Raw genomic sequence first — 22,561 nt, 5'->3', positions numbered from 1 at the left:
AATCAGTGGAAATAATCAGCGGTCAGCGGAATTAATGACAAGAAAGGGGGATTGTTACTATGCTTTAGATTAAAAAGCACTGATCTTCAAAGAAAGTAAACCAAATGCCCAAGAGCCTATGGCTCATCTTCAGGTTCATGGTTATAGGCAAGCAGGGAATCAAGAAACTCACTACAAATACTGCACCTTTTGGAAGTGCACTCCAGTTCTCTTTTCTCTGATGCTATTATGTGAGTAAGTATGCATTGTTCCTCCGGCTGCAAAGGCTGCTATAACTGCATTTGGTTCTACCAAAATGTTCCACTTTTTTCAATAGCTACACTTACTTTTGAATATTTGATAAGACATAAGTTTCCCCCATGATAGAGGTGGGAAAGTTTAAGATCAGACCATTCTGCTGCCACATTAACCAACTCCTATGGGCTTCTCTCGGCTCACACAACAAATGGTAGGTACCACTTTGCTGTGTGTCTCTAAAGATATGCATTTAAAAAATAGTAATAAGATGGACCTCTATCAGGTGGCCATGTTGGATGCTGTTTAATGCAAAGGGCAACAAAAATATCCCTTTACCCCCTGTTAAGGATGAGCTTTGCCTGGAATCAGTGGATCTCCAAGAGTGTTGGATATTGGAATAAACTGGGAAGGTTTTTTTGTTTGTTTGGTTGGGTTTTTTTTGTGGGGTGTTTTTTTTGTTTGTTTGTTTTAAACTGGGGAGTTTTTAAAGATCCCCCAAGCCCCGGCCAAGTACATAACAATTAAGCCAGAATCACCAGGGATGAAATCTCAGAATTGTGATTTTTTTTTTTTAAGCTCCTAAGGTGATTCCAATCTACAACCAAATTCTACAGCTAGTTAGATATGAGTTGGAAATGCAGAATGACAGGCTTCACCCTAGATCTACTGAATCAGAATCTGCATTTTTAACAAGTCCTCTGAGGAATTTGGATGCACATTACATTTTAAGGAGCCCCAGTCAATCATGTTGACAGCTTGACTTAACAGAGAAACTGGGATTATGTCCCTTTAAAATAACTGCTAGTCATTCATTCAGTTACTAGAATCATTTATTTGCTAAACACAGTGCTGGGTACTAGATATATAACAGTGAGCAAACAATATCATTCCCTCAATCTGAAGCTCATAGTTTTAAAAAAAAAGTTACGTAAATAAATATACATTCACAAACTGTTAAGCGCTGGAAAGGAAATGCATGAATTGTGAGGAGAGGCTATTGAAGGTGTGTGCTTTTCTTGTTTCAGAGGTCGAGAAAGTGTTTTCTGATAAATGAGCTCTGCTTCTAAGGACAGGAAGGAGTTAGAGAAATTAGCTAGGTAAGAAAGCATAGGGAGGAGTATTATAGGTAAGTGCAAAGATCTTGAGATGGGAGGAAGATGGCATGTTTGAGACTCTGACTGAAAGTCTTTTGCTAAAACACCGAGAAAGAGAACTACAGTAGTTCTAAATGAATCTGGACAGGTATGCAGGATAGATATCATGTTGTACTTTTATAACCACTTTATTTTATTTTTTTATTTTATTATGTTATGTTAGTCACCATACATTACATCATTTGTTTTTGATGTAGTGTTCCATGATTCATTGTTTACATATAACACCCAGTGCTCCATGCACTACGTGCCCTCCTTAATACCCATCACCGGGCTAACCCATCCCCCCACCGTCCCCCCTCTCTGAAACCCTCAGTTTGTTTCCCGGAGTCCAAAGTTTTTCATGGTTCATCTCCCCCTCTGATTTCCCCCCCTTCATTTTTCCCTTCCTTCTCCTAATGTCCTCCTTGCTATTCCTTAAGTTCCACAAATAAGTGAAACCATATGATAATTGTCTTTCTCTGCTTGACTTATTTCACTTAGCATAATCTCCTCCAGTCCCATCCATGTTGATGTAAAAGTTGGGTATTCATCCTTTCTGATGGCTGAGTAATATTCCATTGTATATATGGACCCCATCTTCTTTATCCATTCGTCTATTGAAGGGCGTCTCAGCTCCTTCCACAGTTTGGCTATTGTGGACATTGCTTCTATGAACACTGGGGTGCATGTGTCCCTTCTTTTCACTACATCTGTATCTTTGTGGTAAATATCCAGTAGTGCAACTGCTGGGTCATAAGGTAGCTCTATTTTGAACTTTTTGAGGGACCTCCACACTGTTTTCCAAAGTGGCTGCACCAACTTGCATTCCCACCAACAGTGTAAGAGGGTTCCCCTTTCTCCACAACCTCTCCAACATTTGTTGTTTCTTGCCTTGTCAATTTTTGCCATTCTAACTGGTGTAACGTGGTATCTCTATGTGGTTTTGATTTGAATTTCCCTGATGGTTAATGATGATGAACATTTTTTCATGTGTCTGTTAGCCATTCTTCTTTGGACAAGTGTCTGTTCATGTCTTCTGCCCATTTTTGACTAGATTATTTGTTTTTTGGGTGTTGAGTTTCAGAAGTTCTTTATAGATCTTGGATACCAGCCCTTTATCTGTAATGTCATTTGCAAATATCTTCTCCCATTCTGTGGGTTGCCTCTTTGTTTTGTTGACTGTTTCCTTTGCTGTGCAGAAGCTTTTTATCTTGATGAAGTCCCAAAAGTTCATTTTCGCTTTTGTTTCCCTTGCCTTTGGAGACGTGTCTTCAAAGAAGTTGCTGTGGCTGATGTCAAAGAGGTTACTGCCTATGTTCTCCTCTAGGATTTTGATGGATTCCTGTCTCACATTGAGGTCTTTCATCCACTTTGAGTTTATCTTTCTGTATGGTGTAAGAGAATGGTCCAGTTTCATTCTTCTGCATGTGGCAGGCCAATTTTCCCAGCACCATTTATTAAAGAGACTGGATATTTTTTCCTGCTTTGTCGAAGATTAGTTGACCATAGAGTTGAGAGTCCATATCTGGGCTCTCTATTCTGTTCCATTGATCTATGTGTCTGTTTTTGTGCCAGTACCATGCTGTCTTGGTGATCACAGCTTTGTAATATAGCTTGAAATCAGGCAACATGATGCTCCCTTTAAAGATCTATGGGCTTTAACCTCAGAGCAATGGGAAATTCCTGAAGGTTTTTAAGGAGGAAGGGAGGAATTTACATTTTAAAAAAAGTAAGTGAAGTAGGACCAGTGCAGATAGTTACACAGAATGTGCACTGCACAAGCCTCAGGAATGTCATTATTAGTGTAGTCTAATAAATGATTCCCTCAGGGTTGTGTAGCTGACAACTTGAGCAATCATAGTCTTATTCCCAACTCCGTTGGTCTGAGAACTGAGATTGAACACAGGATAAAATCAGGGTAGAAAATTTAGTTATCTATTAGAATAAGCTATTATATAAAATGTTCTAAAAAAGATCTTATTGAACAATTTTTGGGTATGATTTGGAAGTAGATCTTCCTAGAGGTAGTAGGTTGAATGATTTCTCAAGGTCTTTTCCAGTTTTATAATATGAATTTCAATGATATTGTCTTTGGAAAAAAAAAAAATCCTCTCCTACATTTGTTTCATTTTCTTTCCTTCAACAGATTTATCAAAGCATCTGGCCAGAAATCTAAAAATAGCCACTCAATGGTTAGCTGTCCTTCTTCTCCCTGCCTAGGGTTACCATGGGAATAGCGTAATGAAGGATGGATGCATCAGAGACAGTGCTGAGAAGCCATTGGGATTTGCAGCCTGCTTGTTTTGAGAGAGCCAACATAGATAATAATAAAGGGAGGCCATTTCTTCCTTTCCATTGATTAAAAAGATGAATCTTAGGAGTGGCCTGAAGCCTCACAAGAGCCTGAAGCAAAAGTAGATGTGTTGGTGAGGGATGGAAATTGCTGTGTACAAAGAGGTTTCCAAATAGCCAGTGTATGTCCTCAGTCTGCACCTGCCCTACAAGAGGTACTGTGAAATGGTAGTACCTCGTCATCTTGGGGCAGTTCTGGAGCCCCCACACCTGCTGGAGCCCCCACGCCCACGGGAACTGCCACTGGAATTCAGGCCAAGAATCAGTCCCCACCGCTCCCTGACAGAGGATCAGCTTGGAGCAGACCCAGCTCCTGAGGCTGGAGCTAATCCAGTGGGTTATTTCCACTTGACCCTTTGCCTGTCCAGCCTGGCTGGTTTGAAAAGGTCTCCCGAAATAGGGGCCTCCAGATACCTCCAGGAATTCAGGTCTTAAACAAAAATAAAATGAAAAGTCATATTTTAAGATGTCCATGGAAGACATAATGCTGGTCACTTTACATTCATTTAATCCCCACAATACCTGACATGTTGCTGCTTTATTCATAGATGGAGAAACCTAGGTTCACAGGGGATAAGTGTCCTAAACAAGGTGACAGAGTTAAAATTAAGCAATTTAGGAAACTGGAACCCAGATCCACACCCTTCCATAATCCATGTGCTTCCCCTGAGCCAAGATGAACCACAGAATTGCCCTTTTGTTTTACTACTCCCTCCCCAGGATAAAGCTGTTGCCCAAACACAGATGGCTATAGACCTAAGTCATCGTCTGTGAAATAATGTTTGTGATTTAAAGAGGTTTGCCTCTTTGCTAAATTATGCTCCCATATATAATAAGAAGTAACATCACAAGAGGTGCATTTAAAATTTTTTTTTAGTCTAAAGAGATTCTTTTGAGATGGCGAAGGTGGAGAGATCTTTTCTCCTCTACCTGAAAACAAAGAGGTAGAGTGATGAGCTCAGAGCCATACAGCATGTCAGAAGGCAAACTGGGACCAGACCCAGACTTCTTGATTATCAGGCAATAGGCCAACCTGGCTCAGAACTGCCATCTTAAAGAGCAAGTGCATGCCCATGGAAGCAGGGCTGTGGGCCTTTGTAAAGGGCAGGGAGTTTTACATCTCTCTCCCTCTCTGACTCTCCCTCTTTGTGCTATTCTGTAAACCCCTGTAGCTGTATGCATGTTCTGGGATGCACCCCAGGGAACTTCTCTGTGTCCCTTCATTAGACACAGATTATAAAAATAATTATAATAACATTAGTTATGACATGACTCCTGTGTATCTGTATGTGGTGCTTAGGACTTTACATGTGCAACTTCCATGACATAAGAATTATAATTCAAATTTTACAGATAAGGAAACTAAAGCTTGGAATAAACTTAAGGTGCCCAAATACCTCAGGGGAAAAGGAACAGAACCAAAATTTTAATCTGGGTCTGCTTCCTAAGTCCTTGCTCTTGCCATAGGAAGATACTTTACATAACCCTCTTAAATACAACAAACCAATGGACCATACTGTTCTAGAACTGAGCGGTGGATTATACCAGGGAGAGACTGTCACAGGGACAGCCCTGGAAATTCCCATTGCTCATCCCTCTACATCATTCTACTATCTCTGGCTAGATGCCATCCCCTCACACACTCATCATCTTACGGAACATGGGCCCTCTATCTTCTTACCCAATTCTTTCCTAGCAGTACCTAGTACTGCGAGACATTACATTGTGTTTGTTTATTGATTTACTGTCTATTCCAAATAAATATATAACCCCAAATAAAATATAACCCCAACAAAGCAGGAACTTAATTTTGTTCACTAGAACTAAGAACCCCAAATATGACCCAGTATATGGTAGATGCTTAATAAATATCTTCTGGCCTCTTTCCCACACATTTAATAAGAACTTGATTTGAATCTGCCTCCTAATAACTGGATAATCTTGGACTAGTTATTTAATCTCTTTAAATTTCAGTTTTCTGATCTGTAATACAGGGACATTAATGCCTCCTTCATGAGGATTTGTGGGGACTCAATGATTTAATGAATGGAAAAACCCTTGGCATGAAGCATAATAAACACTCAGTAAATGGTACCTTTTGATTATTACTATCATCATTATTATTATAAAATGTTACTGACACACACCAGCAGCAGCACTATTACCCCTTTTATTATAACGGTGTGAACCAGACTGACGTCATCTTGGACAAATCTGCCATGATGACCGCCTAGTGACCTGAAGCCTTCTTGAGCATGGCACCCTTCCCCCCACATTCTTTCTTTTTATTTAACCACATAATGGCCCTTAAGTACACCCTGGAGGCATACTGTCCTTGATCTGCCCTATGACTATGACACATGACTATTCTCAAACAGTTCCCCCAGTGGTTCCCCAGCAGTACTCCCAGCCTGTAGTCTACAAAAGCAGTTCTTACAGGGAAGTGGGGTTGTGGAGATCCACTCCTCTTGTAACAGCCCAAGACTTCTGTCCGTAAGTCCCCTTAATAAACCATTTCTTATCAAGTTGGACTTAGGGACCTTTTTCTTCAGTCTCACAGCTCCTTTGGCCGTTGGAGGTCATTTTGCACACACCTCCTTTTCACAGAACATGAAGTCTAAATTCACATATATCATCAACCTCATAAGCTAGAATGGCAAAGTTAAATCTCATAATTACACAGTGATCAAGATATAAACCTCTTTGGGGCACCTGGGTGTGGCTCAGTTGGTTAAGCATCTGCCTTTGGCTCAGGTCATGATCTCAGGGTCCTGGGATTGAGTGCTGCATCTGGCATCCAGGCTCCCTGCTCAGCAAGGAGTCTGCTTCTCCCTATGCCCCTCCCCTTGCTCCTGCTCTCTCTCTCTCTCTCTCAAATAAATAAATAAAATCTTTAAAAATAATAATCAATCAATCAATCTCTTTAATGAGTAAAATTACCATTTACATTTGACTGGATGCACCATCAATTCTAAGAATGAAAACAACAAAGTGGAGCATATATATCAGATGCCATAAAAATCTCTCCTTTTATAACTGCGGGTGCCCCCTCGGTGGCATGAAAGAAATGCATGAGCACAGTCTTTGCAGGCAAAGATTTCTGGAGAATGTGTTTTCTGTTTTTGTAATGCTCTAAGATCATATAAATAAATGAATTTCCTGGGGTGCCTGGGTGGCTCAGTCGTTAAGCGTCTGCCTTCGGCTCAGGTCATGATCCCAGGGTCCTGGGATCGAGCCCCACATCAGGCTCCCCGCTCGGCGGAAAGCCTGCTTCTCCCTCTCCCACTCTCCCTGCTTGTGTTCTCTCTCTTGCTGTCTCAATCTCTCTCTGTCAAATAAATAAAGAAAATCTTAAAAAAAAATAAATGAATTTCCATTATTACCTTAGGAATTATCTATTTGTCCAAATCAATTATTGAGTTGGCCTAGATATTAATTGAAAAGTCAATGAACCTAATGAATTCTCCACACCAAACAAACAAACAAACGAAAAAGACTTCCAAAAAGTTAAGCGGAAACAATGTTGATTTTACAGCACATCTGAGTTCATGAAAATGAAGGTGTCCCACTCCCCTACCATAGAGACCTTCAAAAAAGGTCATAGCTCTGCCAATTTAGCACTAATCAAACACAGGGAGATTTCACTTGAAAATCTGGATTTTTGTCTGTTCTTGAAAAAACAGAATCTGACAACACTAGTTCTGTTGCATTCCTGTGCAAAAACAGTACCTGAAGCTTGGTGGAAGCTACCCCCTTTAGGGGCACATGTCTCTTGAAGCCATATGTAATAACCATTCCCTTACATCTAGACAATTTCTTGCATTAACATTGCCTGTAATGCTCCTTTCGATCTGAGTTTGTGATGTTGCATCTACTCTAATGAGTCTGTACACACATCTTATATGGGGGGAAATTGAGACTCCCAAGTTTATTCACTTGAATCAACTTTTTTTGGGAAGCAACATGTAGTGGAAAGAAAACCCATCTCGAGCCAATGCTTTGGTTAACTGTATGAACTTGGGGAAATCATTTTACTTTTCTAGAACTAGGTTTTCTCTTCTCTAATATGGGAATAGCTGTAATCCAGCCCAAAAAGGAGTTGTAGGATCATATGTAAAATGCACTGAAGGCACAGTGTAAATTATAATACTTTACAAACATAGCAGCTTTCATTACCCAGTCACACAGTTGGGAGAAAAGGAACTGGTCTCTACTTGAAACCACCTTCCTACCGACAAACAAAAGCATCTCCTCCGATAGGAATAGTTGGGTTTCTATAGACATCATCAAAAATATGATTTATTGGCATTTGTTATTCTGCTCATCTCTTCAGATAACACTGACATCAAGGAGAGTGCCCAAATCATCATATTCAGGAGCATCCAATCCCAAAGTTATATGCTTACAACAGTGAAAAGCCAGGGAGCAAATGAATTAGGAACATCCCACAAATGGAAACATGGAAAAAATATACTTTCCCTCACATCCTATGAAAAATTCAAGCTGCAAAACCAGAAGAAAAGGAACTAAAGTATGTTCCAGAATAATAAGTGGTTAGATAGTCCTGCCTTGACCATTTCCCTCATGCCTCTCATCTTTTTACTTTACAAAAAACCTGGTGCTCTTTCTTAAAGGTACAGGTGCCTTTTTCCTTCCATTCCCCCAAATATATACATATCATGTATAAAAACCAAACAATAAAAGTTTAAACTCTTTCTCAATTCTCTCCATCAAAGAAAATGCCTGAATAATCAGCTAAATGATGTCAATCCCTTTTAGTGGGTTTGGATATGATAAGAATCTACTTTAGAGGTTGAAATACCTGCATCTCCTCTCAGCTTGATAGTTTCATAAGTATCAGTGTGATGAAGGGAAGTGATCTTAGTCTCTGTGGAATTCCCAGAATAGACTGAGAACAAGTGCAACAAAGGCAGTGAAAACTGAGTCGAGAAAATTGGACCCAGCCTCAGGCAAATCCTCATTCCTGCCTCCTCCTTGGGTTTCCAGGTTTAACTCATGTCCCCCTGACTATTCTGATTGTCATGATTCCAACCTCACCTAAATATGCTCTTCTCCAGATTCCAAATACTGCATTCAGGAGAAGAAACTGGTGGAGAGCCCTTATGGGAAGCTTGGAAGTTGCCACACAAAGCTGATATATGTATTTTATGAGGACTGAGTCCTTCAATTCCATAAGGAACATAGGCACTCTCATTATCCTAACTTTTCAAAGGAGGAAACTGAGACACAAAAAAGTATGTGACAAGTCTAAAGTCAGACAACTAACAAATGATGGCCCTAGTATTTGACCTGAGTAAATCATGGAACTCAAATCTTTATATGGTCCTATTGGTCATGTACTGACTCTGTCGGAGTGTATCTATACCCCATCTCATCTGGTAGAGAACAAGAAATTAGAGGGACAGATACAGGACTTATGAATCCTGAAGTTTCATATATATACACGGATTTTAGATACTTAGTGTAGTAGTTTCCTAGGACTGCTGCACCAAATTCCTACAAACATGCTGAGTGGCTTAAAACAACAAAAATAGCCTTGCTATTCTGAAAATCAGAAGTCCCAAATGGGACTGGGAATAAATCACAGGATCAGCAGGGCTATGCTTCCCACTAAGGCTCTAGGGAAAAATCCCTTAGCTTCCCTTTCCCAGCTTTTGGAGGTCACCTGCATTCCTTGGATCTTGGTCCCTTCCACCATCTTCAAAATGTACTGTAAGAGTCTCTGTTTCCATTGCCCCATCTCCTCCCTGACTCTGATCTTTGTGCCTCCCTCTTATAAGGACCCTTGTGATGACATTGGGCCCATCAAATAATCCAGGATAATCTTCCCATCTCCAGATCTCTAACTTAATTACATCCTCAAAGTCCTTTTTGCGGTAAGGTAACATATTCACAGTCCCATAACAAATTGGGACATAGACACTTTGACAGGGCTGGGGGTGGGGGGTACTCCGTTATTTAGCCTACCATAGATAGACAGATTTTAAGATACTGGACCATAGGTATAGGAATAAAAGGACTTCAAATTATACAATCTTAAAACAGAAAGGAAACTTGGAGATCCTCTAATCCAACTTGAACAAAGGTATGGCAATGTCAAGAATACACTCAAGCCTCTGGTTATTGAGCTACATCTTCCTCATTGTGTTTATCAGCTTGCTTTATAAACAGGAAATGAGGTAATTCTAGTAAGGTAGGCATGAAACACATTGTTCTTCTAAGACCTTTGACACAATTACTTGTTAGCAGAACTTTCTCCAAGTTGCTACTGAAGAAATGGAAAGGGTATTAAAAAAGAAGCAAGTGCATTTAAAAAAAAAAAAAAAAGATTTGCCTGATCTTTATCTACCCAGTGTGTTTTCTCTCTTTTCTACCTCTTACCTAGAAATATGCTTTGTTTCCTCCAAACAAGCCTTAGAAATTGCTCTGAAACCAGACACTAAGCATGACCAAATGAGGAAGTACTTTGTGTTACATGAAAAAGAAAACACAAATGAAAATGTTTGAAATTTCTACATAAAGCCAGAGGTTGAATTTGTCTGTGTTCTCCACAAAAGCATCTAGCTAATTTTTCAGTTCAGCTTCAAAGAGAACAAACAAAATTTCAAAGGCAAGAAAATGTTGCCTTTCCATTTCTTCTCAAATTTCCCCAAATTAGGTTGCTTTAATAAAAGCAACTAAATTGTAAGGCACACAAAGCCCACAGAAGCAGATGTGAAGAATAATGCTTGAAACCTTACAAGTCCTATTTTTTTCAAGTATATACCATACTATTTGGGATGACCGATGTAATTTTGTAAAGGAAGTTTACTTGATATTGATTGCATATTCAAATAAGAAATGCAGGTGTGTGTGTTTTTTTTAAGATTTTACTTATTTATTTGAGGGAGAGAGAGTGAGAGAGAAAGAGAGAGAGAGAGCACAAGCTGCGTGAGGGGCAGAGGGAGAAGCAGGCTCCCTTCTCAGCAGGAAGCCCAACGCTGGTCTCAATCCAAGGACCCCGAGATCATGACCGGAGCCAAAGGCAGACGCTTAACCAAGTGAGCCACTCAAGCGCCCCAATGCAGGTGTTTTTAAATAAGATTAATCACAGTATTATTGGAAGGAAGAAAATAAATTTCTGGAAATGTTCTTCAATGGACACTGCTTGCTTTGATACCAGAGCTCCTAACTGGAGTTGATTATTGAATTTTGGAGATTCAGTTATTAGGAAAGAAATATGACCAAATTATTGAACAAAATAATAAGTCCCATTAAGTGGAAGATCTTATCGTGAACAATTTTATTAATCAATAATCAATACTGGAAACAAACAAAAAAAACTGATGAATTTTATGTCACAGGGACCATGTCAAATGAATGCATTTATTGTCACTACAAACCTCATAATATACAATGCAACAGATATCATTATTCCATTTTCACTGATAAAGTAAAAAAGTCACAGAGAGATTGCAAACTTGCTCAAGGCACATAATCATAAAAATCTTTTCCTGTTGGTATAGATTTTCTCTTATATGTCTTATATGTCCTAGGTTTATATGTCTTATATGTCCTAGATTTTCTCTTATATGTCTTATATGTCCCTCTCCATGTTCAGCTCGAGCCCCTCTTCCCCTAAGAACTCTGGTTCCCATGGGCTCTCAGCTTGGTCCACCTCCTTCTCTGTGGATGATCTCATCCAAAGCTTCAATAGCTAATTGAAGACTAATGAACTCTCAAGGATATAGCCTCAGCTCAGATTTCACTCCAGCACTCCAGATTGGATATCCAATTATGTATGTAACACTTCCACTTGGGATATACCCTCTATACTTGAATTCAGAATGCCTGAAGCTAACCTCACCATTGCCACTATACCTACTGAACCAGTGCTTGAAATCTGGGAACAGTCCTGATTCCTCCAGAGCTTTCCCTTATCGCTGCCCCCCTACACTCTATAAATCAAGCAGTCTTATCAATTATTTCTTTGTACGTTTCAAGCCTGTCTCCTCTCTGTCCCCACTCCTATAGCTTTAACTCAGGTTCCTGCAGTTTCTCACCTGGATTACAATAGCCTCTCCACTGGCCTCCGTGGCCCTAGAGTAGACCCTTTCTATCCATTCTCCAGAGCCCATGTGAGAATCTGATCATGTCATTTCTTTATATAAAATAATAATAAACAATTGCTTCTCACAGCTTTCAGGATGAAGGTCAAATACATAAAGCCCTTTGTGATGTAGTTTTTATTTTGTCCCCTGGCTTTGTTTCCCATAGCACTCATTGCCATGCACTGATTATTTATTTCACTAAAATTTATAAATTCTAACTATGTGCCAAATTTTCCAGACACAGCAAAACATTTTTACCAAAACATGCCATGTCCTTTAGTGCCTCTGACTTTCTCTTCTGTCGTCCTTATGCCTAGAACACACTTTCCTCCATTGTTCACTCTCCCTTCTCAACAGACACAATTCACGGCCAGCAGCACCTCTCAAGGGAGCCCCCCCTTCCTCCCTCCAATGGGATATGTGCTGTCCCTCTTTTGCACCCCCAGCATTCACTCTGCACCACCCTCTCTTACCCTACCATGAGACCAGGAGCTTCCCGAGATTGAAGGGTTTGTGTTATTTAATTTTGCATCCTCTACACTTAGTAGAATGTCTGGAGCATGATCGGAGGCACTGAGCACATATTTATTGAATGAAGAACAAACCAAGATTTAAACCTATGACCATCAGATCCTAAAGTTTATGCACTTCGCACTATAACAACACAATATAGCATGATAGGAGAAAATCAAGAAAAAAGAAAACTCTCCAAAGTGATGTTTTAATCCAAAAGAAGCAAAACCAAAATAAGCAAAACCACACTATTTTATTATCAAATCGATTTTTACTTAAGGAAATATTTACAGTGGATATTTTCCTATGTCGTTAACAAGCTTATGACATAATAACAAATTTGCTCTTAGCACAATACTCAAGGTGAAAACGCAGGTTGTTGTTGCTTGGTCATTGCAGTAGGTGTATGGAACTGACTATGAAGTGGTCCCACACACACACACACGGAAAGCATGAGGTAGGATAAAAACTAGCTAACCACCTTTAAAACAGAATAGAGAGCATCATTATTGTACATTAGTCTCCATCAAGATGTGGCTAAATGCTTATGCAGATGTTAGCCATGCCTGACGAAAGGCTAGCCTGTTGCCTTTATTGTCATCCACCATCTACCTGGCAGCTTCTACTAAAATGGTATTTAAATGTCTATAAGAAAACCACCACCCTCTGAAGAGATCCCAAACCTGCATGCCACAGTCATACCCTCAGCCAGCTCTGGGAGAGAGAAACCATCTTTCTCTCTGTTACGCAAGCTATGATAATACACGCATAGAAGGTGCCAGACATGGTGTTCTCGTCACCCCCAAATGTGGAGAAAGAAGAAAGGAGGAAAGAAAGGCTCACAACAATATATCCATTTTCATTTCCTTCTCCACCCCGGTCATGGCCATGGCCATGGTTTATTTACATGAGTCAATAAATAAATTCCTCTTCCTGTGTTTTTTTGCTTTGGTCATGTTTGTCATAACCAACCAGAGATGCTGTTACAATACCCAGGATTTCAGCAGATTCAATGAACTTTAGTGATTACATTTTTCTCTCCAGAAATAAACATTTTTCCAAAATAACTTTTTAGGGGAAATCAGACTTTTTAACAGTTTTCACATGCTTGGGATGTAGCCTATTTCTACACTCATATATCACCTAGGCTCAAATAGAATAATTGACTGAAGACTTCAGGAATACCTGGCTGATCTCTTCCCTCTTGACTTCATGGTATCAAGAATTCTGAATCTGGAGGTATGAAACCTAAGTCGTGAATCCTATCTCTGCTAATCTGTAGTAAAATCACCTATAACAGATTGATTCTCACATTCAGAGAATAGGTAAAACCCTCCTGTGTCCACATCACCCAGCTCTTATGAGGATCAAACAAAATGGATGGCATTACCATACTTTGTACAGCCATGCATAAGTAACTGCTATTAATCACTGGCATTTCTCAAGACTAAATCTTTGAAGCTTTGATATCTTTTCTAAAATTCTCTCCCTTGAAGGACTAACCTATTCGATTGCCGTCAACTACCACCTTCCTGCCCCTGGATCCCCGGTCAATACGTTTTTTCCTGTCTTCTCACCTCAGCTAGTTTAACAAACATTTCCTTTTTAAAGTCCTGACATAGGGGTGCCTGGGTGGCTCAGTCAGTTAAGCGTCTGCCTTCAGCTCAGGTCATGATCTCAGGGTCCTGGGATAGAGCCCCGTGTCGGGGGCTATCTCTCTCTCCCTCTGCCCCTCCTCCTTGCTTGTTCTCTCACTCTCTCTCTCTCTCTCTCTCATAAATAAATAAAAATCTTTAAAAAAATAAGATAAAATCCTGACATAACCTCAAACTGAGCAAGTCTAAAATCAGACTTTTCCCCAAATCCATGTTCTTCTGATCTTCCATTTCTGGCTTTGGGCTGTTCATCTTCTACGGGGTCCTGAAGTCACCTTCCATCCATTCCTCTCTATTGATCAGACCCAATCATAAACCAGTTTCTACTGTGGTCATGTCCTTATAAATTTCTCTCACATCTGTATTGCTGTTCTTCTTACTGCCCCCATGCAACACTAAACTGTCATCACCTTTTGCCTAGATTACTATACCCTAACTGACTTGTCTACTCTATTTTTCTACCCCATGCACTATCTCCTCTCTACCAGTGTCAGAAAAATCTTCTACAAATCTTCTTCCTGGGAAGTTACTGATCACATATATATTATATATATACACATGCACACATTGCAATTCTGCAAAGATGAGGAAGCTGAGACTCAGAGATATAAAATGACTTGCCCTAAATCATGTAGTTATGATGTGGAAAAACAGAAGTGAACCTAGTACCTCTGCCTCCCAAACTGATAATGCAAGGTCTTCCGCTAACTTGTCACATCTCAGCCCTTCCATCAAGGGTTGTGTGGCTTCCTTTCACTCTCAAGCATCTTCTGATTCTCCCCTTACCTTCAATCTATGCTTTCCTACATAGCATTAAGGCATAATGGCATTATGTCTGACAAAGAGATTGTGAATACCTTGATGGCAACGTTCAGATCTTCAAGTTTTCCATCTCTGTATTATTGTCTGCTCCTAAAATAAAGTTGAACATAGCAAAAAAGAGAGACAGAAAGAGAAAGAGGGAAGGAGAAAAGGAGGAAGAGAGGGAAGGAAAAAGGAGAGAAGAAAATCAAATTTTCTAAAATTCTTATAGGAAACAAGATGCATTATCATCACTTCTCAGAATAAGGCCCATAGATCCCCTGCATCACATCCCCAGGACGGAGGGTCCCAGGGCCCCATGCCCACTGATTCTGATTCGGGAGCAGGAGCTCTGACTCTGCACTAAGAGCCCCGGACAATTCTTATGCACACTACAGACTACAAATCACTGAAACCTGAAATCTCTCCTTGTTTTTGCCACAAGACAGAATTTTTAAACAGCATATTCTATTTATGCCCCTTGAGAGTAAACAAATATTTAATAGGAAATGTGCCTAATTCCTATGACTATCAATGGATGAGACTGACACCTTTTTCTCATTTTCTCTTTCTTATGGAAAGAAGAGCTCCTAATTAAAACCTCCCACGGAGCTGACAGTGAACCTGACAGGTTCAGGCACCTACACTGTCTTATTTTCTTTCCCGATTTTGTGAAGGAAATGTGACAGAAGACAGTGAAATCTTTTTTTTTTAAGATTTTATTTATTTATTTGACAGAGAGAAAGAGCACATGCAGGGGGAGCAGCGGAGGGAGAGGGAGAAGCAGACTCCCCGCTGAGCAGAGAGCCCAACACAGGGCTTGATCCCAGGACCCTGAGATCATGACCTGAGCTGAACGCAGATGATTAATGACTGAACCATGCAGGTGCCCCAAAACTTTATATTTTTTAATTGAAGTACCGTTGACATACAATTTTATATTGGTTTCAGGTGTTCAATACAGTGATTCAACAATTATATACCTTACCAAATGCTTACCGCGGTTAAGTGTAGTTACCATCTGTCACCCTACAAGCTTACTACAATATTATTGACTGTATTCCCTATGCTGAATTTTCATCTTATTTGTTTTATAAATGGAAGTTTGTACCTCTTAACCCCCTTCACCAGTTTCACCCACAATCCACCCCCTCCCCTCTGGCAACCACCAGTTTGTTCTCTGTATTTATGAGTCTGTTTCACTCCCTCTTTTAAAGACAGCACAAGAACAGGCTGTGAATTGAAACCTTTGTGAGCAGATTTTCAAATGATGTGCTCAAATTGCTGTTTTAGTTTGGAGGATACGCCAAGTTAATAAGAAAAAAAAAAAAGCTTCGTGATGGTTTCCTATGTTGAACCATCTATATCATTTTAAAAAGGGGAGGAGGACATTGCCACGTACTTTAAGTCTGTTTGTTTTGCTTTGTTTAGCTTTTTGTTTTGTTTTTAATTATAAAGATAATTTTATCCTTAAGAATTTACACTCCCTCCACTGACATGTATTATAAGATGACAGGTTCATCTGAGGCCCTTTGGTCAATTGTCATTAAAGAGGGATTTGATCTAAGTAATCCCAACTGAAGCAGAAGCTGTGGGGGATAAGGCCAGCCTAGGAATCAGAAGTCCCAGATCTTATTTCCAGTTTGGTCACAACTTTGGGGTCTTTATATAATCCCTCCAGAACTCACTAGCCTCTCTAATAAATGAGAAGAGTGGACTAGATTAAGGGCCACAAATTCAAAGGTTTCTCAGGAGCTGGGCAGTTAAAGCAAGCATAGGAAGCAAAATGGTAACAGAAGATGACAGGCTGTAGTGGTGATTATCAGGACTGGACTTTATGCCCTCTCAAAAGGCATCTGAATTGGGGCGCCTGGGTGGCTCAGTCAGTTAGGTGTCCAACTCTTGATTTCGGCTCAGGTGAGGATCTTGGGATCCTGGGATCCAGCCCTACCTCAGGCTCCACACTAGGTGTGGAGCCTGCTTAAGATTCTCTCTCTCCCTCTGCCTGTCCCTCCCCACCCTTAAAAAAAAATAAAGCATTTGAATTGGAAATAATTTTAAAACACTATGTTAACCAAACCTCTGAAAGTCAAATTTAGTCCACAAGCTACTTATGATCTCTGAACTAGATAGTTTTTCAAGTACCTTTGAGCTTTAACCATATGTGATTCTAAAATAATAAGTAATGGGGTGCCTGGGTGGCTCAGTTGTTAAGCGTCTGCCTTCGGCTCAGGTCATGATCCCAGGGTCCTGGGATCGAGTCCCCCATCGGGCTCCCTGCTCAGCAGGAAGCCTGCTTCTCCCTCTCCCACTCCCCCTGCTTGTGTTCCTTCTCTCGCTTTGTCTCTCTCTGTCAAATAAATAAATAAAATCTTAAAAAAAATAACAATTAATGGTCATTGAAATCACCTTAAAGCAAAGATAAAAGTTAGCATCTATCTAGTTCTTACTCTATGCCAGGCTCTTAGCTAAAGACTTTACTTATAGTAACTCATTTTAATCTTCATAATTACTCAGTGAAGTGGGTATGTGGTTATAATCCCTCTTTTCCAGAGGAGAAAATTGAAGCATAGAGTTTAAATAACTTATCCAAGCTATTCCGTATGTTTCCGTTTTGCAATTGCCTTATGTTATCCTCAAGTCTTGTGATTACAATATGTTAATTTTGCTTTGGATTAATTTTTTTTAAGTATAAAGAAACCAAAGAAATAGTTATTACTTGCATGAGCTTGCTCCCTGGAAGCAACACACCACTCGTGACATTCGGCATATTTTCTATGGTCAGTTTTCTATGCATTTTGAATTCCAAGATCATACTGTATACTTTAGATTATTTTTAATTTAGGTTTTTAATTGATATGTTTTATGTTACATATTGTCAGAAGCATTTCTCCATGTCATAAAAAATCCTTTTAAGTCTCATTTCTAATAAATGCCTAAAATACCATTAAAAACAAGAATTACAGGGCGCCTGGGTGGCTCAGTTGGTTAAGCAACTGCCTTCGGCTCAGGTCATGATCCTGGAGTCCCGGGATCGAGTCCTGCATCGGGCTCCCTGCTCGGCAGGGAGTCTGCTTCTCCCTCTGACCCTCCTCCTTCTCATGCTTTCTGTCTCTCATTCTCTCTCTCTCAAATAAATAAATAAAATCTTTAAAAAAAAAAAAAAAGAATTACAATAGCACTATGCAATAGAGCAAACCAGGCTTAATCAATTTTAAAATAGATTAAATATTCAAGTTATAACTTTAATCAAGAGACTTAATGAAAGCTAAAAGTAATATTTCAAATTTAGGTAATATTTTATATATTAACATTATTTAATGTTCTCTCCATAAGTAATAAATAATCAAAGTTATTTTTGATGTCTCTAAATTACTGAGCTAGCATTGTGTACTTAGAGGACTAGCTGTCATTAACAAACTAGAGAATAAGAACGGTGGTAAATTTTCACAAAAAATGAATTATCTAAAATGTTAATAATTTTTAAAATTAAGAAGTGTTCGATCGATGTCATCTGTAAGTTAATAAAGTCATAGAATCAGAATAATAGAACTAGAAGAGATTTCTAGAAACCAACAGACACTGTTCCTTGACCCATTTATTGGACTGTATCATAGCTGCAATCAGATCACAGGAATTAACAATTTATTTTAATCCAAAATACCAAATGAGATAATCATTAAAATTTGATCGTTTGTATTTCTGGTTTCTGCTCCAACATGTAAAAGCTTGGAAGTTGTCACTTCCATCCTTGCAACAAGTAAAAGCTGGACAAAATTAAAATCACTGACTTTTGGGGGGTCCATCAAAGAACTGAGGTTTCAGGGCAAACTGCTACCCTGAAACCTAGGGAGACAGATGGATTCAGGGAGACAGCTGAGCTCTGCTTACCTAGAACCCAAGTCTTTGGGAGCCATAAGTGGATAGAACATTTAAATGGTAATTTTGGTAAACTGCTGGAAGCTAAATGTAGACTAGCATGACAGTGTGCAAGTCCAAGGAGCTGCTGTTTTAGGGGGATCTCCACACTTTCATGAGTTTTACTTCCAGGAACCACAACAGGTTCTCACAGTGAAGGACCAAAAAAGATCCCTCCAGGCTCTGCCAGGCGGGGGGGGGGGGGGGGGGGGGAGTAACCCTTGTGAAGTGCAGTTGGAGCTAATACCCCAACGTTCAGTGTGGGCTACACAGAGTGCTTTCCTTCCAAAGAGCATAGCAGGAGAAGTAGGGAAAGAGGGTGAGTATACAATGGAGAAACCTGACAAGCACTGCCTCAGCTAGGCAGTCAAGTTCAGCTTCAACTGTGAAAAGTCAGGTCCATGGTGGGTACCTTTACACGATATGATGAAAATGGAGCTTTACCTCTGTGTCTTCCTCCCCAAAACACATAACCCCAGTATGATCATAAGAAAAACACTGAACAAACCCCAACTGAGAGAAATTCCTTATCTGCGCAATACTCCCCCAAATTATCAAAGTTATCAAAACCAATTAAAGTCTGAGAAACTAAATGTACTGTGTTATCTTACATGGGATCCTGGAACAGGAACAGGACATTAGGTAAACACCGAGGAAATCTGAATAAACTATGGACTTTAGCTAACAATAACGTATTAATATTGGTTCACTAATTGTGACAAATGTACTATACTAATTTTAAGATGTTAATAATAGAGGAAATTGGATGTGGGATATATGGGAAGTCTCTATATTATCCTCACAATCTTTCTATAAAAACTATTCTAAATAAAACATTTAATTTTTAAAAAGCAAAGGCTAATAAACATGGAAAAATCTAACACTAGTAATGAAAAGCTTACAAAATAATGTAAATATTAGTAGTTTGCTGTAACTCAGGTAATTATTAATTAAAATTAAAGAACTGGATGTTGTTCCCTCATTAAAGACCAATTCTCAGCTTGGTATGTGGTCTCAAATATATTGTGCTTACTATAATTTTTATTGAAATTATAGTAGAAAGCAAAATGACAGTCTTGTTTCTATTTCTATTCTTGTTTCAATATTTCTATTATTTGATAAAGAAACACAGTTGCTCCAAAGAAGGATACAGCTCATTCTTCTTCCCCTCGTCCAAGAGAAGAGTGGGAAAATACCTGGTAGAGCATTTTCCAAAATTAATTTCACAAAATCACAAATTTTTTCCGCAGGAAAAACAGAAAAGTAGAATGGGAGTTTTTTAATGAAATATTACATTCCTCTCTTGAAGAGCCACAGTGTACTTCAGCAGAAAAGACTGAGAAGTCCTAGAGTAAAGACACCTTGTGTGGCCATCGTACAGTTTTTCACAAAGCACATATTAACATTGAAAGAACACCAGATTTCCAAATAACAAAGTGCATTCAGATCATTCAGGAAGAACGTTAATCAAAATAATTTTAAAATGCCCTTCTTAATCACTCCAGATGCATCTGCCTGGCATTCATACCACTCTACTCTACAGTCTATTTATCCTTCATTACATGTCTAGCCCCTATCTTGGACTCCTTCACCACAAAACTCTGCTCGTACAAAGTTCCTCTCTCTTCATCTGGAGATTAATTTCATTTCTGAGACTTGCTTATGTCTACCTATCTGAAATGCCTTCTTCCTTCCCTCCTCTCCAAAGTCTCCCCTCTTTCAAAGACCAGCTTAAGTCACCCTATTGCACAAAGCCCTCCCTGTTCTCTCCTGACCCTAACCATTTCTTTCTTCATTCTTCCTCCTACGGACTATGATGCTTACTTTGCCATTGACTAGACAATGTCCAATGACTTCACTCAGTATTTCTCAAAATGTGTTTCAATAAACGATCCAGTTTTTATTTGGTTTTGTTTTTCCCAACCAAATCTTAGTACTAGAAATCCATATACTTCAGTAGAGAAAATGCTAATTTGGCTATTGTTTGTGTGTCTCTGAATGCATATATTTGCCATTTCCTTTACATAATTGTTTGAAGCAAAAAATAACTCCTTCACTTGATGGTAACCTACCAAATGTAATGTTTAACTTACGGTGCATGACAAATACGTGTTGCATTAACATGTTCCTGAGCAGTCATGGTTTCAGGTATTCCAAAAACATCTGTATATTCAAGGAACTTGTTTAAGGATCTTCCTCCTATCATCAGAAGCCAAGAGTATGGAGTCCCCACCACAATCTCCAACCAAAATCCCAATCCCAGACTCAGATCCTGGGAAGGAAGTGTTCTTAACTAAATGTATTAGATCTCAAAGAAAAGTGTCATTAACCATAAGAATAATCTTTGTCCAGGATCCTGAGCTTTCTCTGAGCTCACTGATGGGGTCTTGTCATCCCCATTCATCTCATATCCAAGCTCCTATCTGCACATGAATCTGTCCAAGGCACTAGTTTGAGCTATTATATATGGGGCTCTTATTTTTTTCAGAGTTTATTCACACAGTGGGTCTAATACAAACATGGAGAAAAGGTAAGTGAACATATTTTCTAAAAAACAAAATAGAAGTCAAATCAAAAGAAATTAACTGTGTCATGTGATGGAGCAAGTGCTGGACTAGGAAAATGTGTAGTTTACTGTTAGCTAAGATGGAGAGAGAACTTGTTTCTTTTGGTGCAGCCTCAAAATACTCTCTGTAGATGAGCATTCTCAAGAAAATTGTATGAATTCTATGAAAAGAAGTGCTGATCCATGTGTTCAGACATAAAAAAGAGAGACTCCGTGTGTGTGTGTGTGTGTGGTGCAGAGGCAGGGTGTTAAACTGAATTACCATTTGTCTCATTACAAAATTGTTCAATGCGTCTCTTCTGCCCTTTTTATTGCTTATTTTCTCGATTACCAAAATTGTACTTAGGATATGCTAAACCGTGTGGGTACTTTTGAATATCTATGATGTCATATCATACATATGTAATGGGTATATTACAGTATATTCTCCATTGAACATAACACTCTTATTTTTTTCAGTTAACTGCCCCTAACTGTGCTTTATCGAATCCCACTAAGAAGAAGAGGTCTCCTTAAGGATGCTATAACTTCTCTGCTCCTTTCTGACTTAAAGCAGTGTCATTTAGATATTTTAAGTAGTGCTATTGGTTTTACAATTTCAGTCTCAAACCTAAAGCAGATTCCCCTCTTTCTCCTCCCTGTTCAGCTACAATATCTCTTTGCGTCTAACTCAGGAGAAGGAAGGGGAGTCATGGAGTCTGCTCTTTGCTCCCCTTTTTCCTTTCTCAGAGCACCAGCTCCTCCTCCTTGTAGGGGAGAAAGTGGAAGGGGGAAAGGGGAAACATCTCAATTCACTAATTGGACATGCTGGTTTCCCCTTGATGCACCACCATGGCAGTTCTAGCTACAGGACGGTAGACAGGGGGGCATGGGTGCAGCCCTAACAGGCCTATGCAGCACTCCTCCACTCTGGCAGGCCCTTTAAAAATGGGACCACTTCTGGGTGATCTCCAGCTTGTGGATTCAGGCAACATCCCCCTGACACATAGTCCCCTTTTCCTCCATAAAGCACTGGTTGCAGAAAGACTCCAGTATCACTGCCCTCAATAGCCAGGCATATGGAAGGGTGTCCTCTCTTCCATATCTATTTGAACTAGGAACTAGATGTGGGTTGTGTCCTGGCTTCCTCTCTGCCTAGTAATATCTCATCGGGCCATCTTTCTCTGATTCTCTCTTCCTGTGCTTTAATATACATTGGCAGTTTAGAAGGTTCTCTCACGAAGCACATGTCTAAGTTGAGCAAAGTGGCAGTCTCTCCTTCTTTGAGTCTCC

At 39.5% G+C, this 22,561-nt stretch overlaps 1 protein-coding gene across 3 annotated transcripts in view; it reads right to left on the bottom strand.

Annotated features, from left to right (window-relative positions):
* The window catches only part of LOC118526002 (glutaredoxin domain-containing cysteine-rich protein 1), a 308,805-nt gene that overhangs the window by 51,813 nt on the left and 234,431 nt on the right, over positions 1 to 22,561 (bottom strand). Inside the window, exon 7 of one of the 3 annotated variants that reach the window (XR_013446329.1) lies at positions 14,862 to 14,916. The exons of the other annotated variants lie outside the window; for them this stretch is intronic. The gene's annotated coding sequence lies outside the window, so the exon portion shown is untranslated. The remainder of the gene's footprint in view (positions 1 to 14,861; positions 14,917 to 22,561) is intronic. 3 annotated transcript variants of the gene reach the window in all.

The sequence above is a fragment of the Halichoerus grypus genome, chromosome 3 (genome assembly GCF_964656455.1).
Source record: "Halichoerus grypus chromosome 3, mHalGry1.hap1.1, whole genome shotgun sequence".
Taxonomy (NCBI): domain Eukaryota; kingdom Metazoa; phylum Chordata; class Mammalia; order Carnivora; family Phocidae; genus Halichoerus; species Halichoerus grypus.
Note: the sequence above shows the minus strand (reverse complement) of the source record. Positions and strands in the feature narration are given on the sequence as shown.